A 2,342-nucleotide genomic window follows, 5' to 3' on the forward strand; every position below is an offset into this window, starting at 1 on the left:
AAACAGGCCTGGATAGAAATGATGATACCCCTGAAAATAATGTGACCTAAAGGACATGTTAAATCAAGGCGTGTCCACTAATTAGCATCACAGGAGTCTACAATCTTGTCATCAGTCAGTGAGCCTATATACAGATACTCACTGTGCTGTTTGGTGACATGCTGTATACCACACTCAACATGGACCAGAGGAATCAAAGGAAAGACTTGTCTCAGGAGATTAGTAAGAAAATTATAGACTAGCATGTTAAAGGTAAAGGTTATAAGACCATCTCCAAACCGATGGATGTTCCTGTGACTACAGTTGCACATATTATTCAGAAAGTTAAGATCCATGGGATAGCCAACATGGCCGCAGGAGGAAAATTTACGACAAATCAAAGAGACGGATAAAATGAACGGTAACAAAAGATCCCAGAAAATTTTCTAAAGAGATTAAAGATGCACTTCAAGCTTAAGGAACATCGGTGTCAGATCGCACCATCCATCGTTGTTTGGGCCAAAGTGGTTTTACTGGAAGATGACCAAGGACATCAAATCATAAAAAAGCCCAACTGGAATTTGCCAAACTACATGTTGACAAGCCACAACGCTTCTGGGACAATGTCCTATTGATAGACAAGACAAAAATAAAAGTTTTTGGTAAGACATTAACTGGGAAGCAAGAAAAGAACACTGTCCCTACTAAATGGAGGAGGCTCTGTTATGTTCTGGAACTGCTTTGCTGCATCTGCAGGGTGTCTTGAATCTGTGCAGGGCACAATGAAATCTCAAGACTATCAAGGGATTCTAGAGAGAAATGTGCTGCAGTGTCAGAAAGCTTGGTCTCAGTCACAGGTTACAGGTTTTGTGACAGGTTGGTGGATGGATACAGTGTTTGAATGCTGGTTACTGAGCACAAACATGAGAAAATGCTGGTTTTCTAACCAGTGGAAGAGTTGAATTCCAAGTTTCAAAGTCAGCTTAACAGCGGCAGCAGCTAGCTGTAGCACTTCCAGTTTTATCTGGGTTAATAATTCTGTTGGAATGACATGAAACAGCTTTAAGGCAGGGGTGTCCAATCCTGGTCCTGGAGGCCCACTATCCTGCGTGTTTTAGAGGTTTCTCTGCTCTTCCACAGGTCCAGAAGCCTGTTAATCACTCAGTTATTCAAATCAGGTGTCAATAAAGAGAAACATCCAAAACTATCCAGGATAAGACCAGGATTGATGTGAATGTTTTTAAAATAATGTTTTCATGAACCTCTATAAATCCCTTCTGACAGTTGTTTGTTCTTGTTGGCCCCACTCATCAGCTTGTTAGTCCAGCCACAATTAAACTCTCTCTGTCTGAACTAAAGCGCTATCTGCAGCAGGTAAGATATTTTTTGTTCTTAACTTTTCCACAAAACCCCGCCTCCAAACATCTGAACTCTCCCTTTGAGAAAAACCTGAACAGGCAACAAGCTTCATTTCATCTGTGCTACACACTCCACTGAAGAAACAGCTTTGTGGACAACAAGTGTTTTTGTTATGAATAAAATGAACTTTACATTGTTTTATTTCTGCTAACTTTAACATTTATTAACAAAAATAAAAAAAACTAGCAGAAGTTTGGGTAAACAGGGACCAGAACATGAGATAAACAGGAGTCAGGACGTATAAAATATACTTTTTAATGATTTTTTTTCTCTGAAACACATTTTGGATTAAATCACTTTAGATGACAGTAAAACATGTCTCCTTTCAGCTGATCTGCTCCTCAGCTGCTGCTCAGCCTGATTTTCACATTTATTACAGGACAGAGCGTGAGCAGAGACAACCTGAGTAACAGGAACAGATTAAACAATCTGGTGAGTTTTATATAACAGATCCAGACTCTTCAAAGATCTCATTTCTGGGGGAAGCTCTTCTTTTCTCTCCTCTCCTGGTCAGATCACCATGGTGACAGAGTCTTTCATGATGCTGTTGCCACAGAGACCAGTGAGACGCTGCATCTCTCTGTGCACTTTTCATTTTCATTCTTTCATCTCCTTCATTCGTGGTGCTGTTGGTACTGGTTTGGGGGGGGTTAATGGGAATCCTGACCCCTTGGAGCATTTAGGGTCCCTCGGTCAGGCGACCTGGGTCCGGTCTGAACCGGTTGTTGGGGGCGGTGTGTAGCGGTGTGCTCCATTATGCCGTGGATTACCCGCTCCTCACTGCAGCCACTGTGTGACTCTTATCCCCCCCTTTTGTGAGGATAAGCCCGAGTGTGTGGCAGCACTGGAACCCGCTGGCGTGGGGAGTTTTAGGTGCCCCCTCACTGTGTCAGAGTGCTGACACGGACACTATTACACACACACACACACACACACACACACAC

This window comes from Austrofundulus limnaeus, unplaced genomic scaffold (assembly GCF_001266775.1).
Source record: "Austrofundulus limnaeus strain Quisiro unplaced genomic scaffold, Austrofundulus_limnaeus-1.0 Scaffold41, whole genome shotgun sequence".
Taxonomy (NCBI): Eukaryota; Metazoa; Chordata; class Actinopteri; order Cyprinodontiformes; family Rivulidae; genus Austrofundulus; species Austrofundulus limnaeus.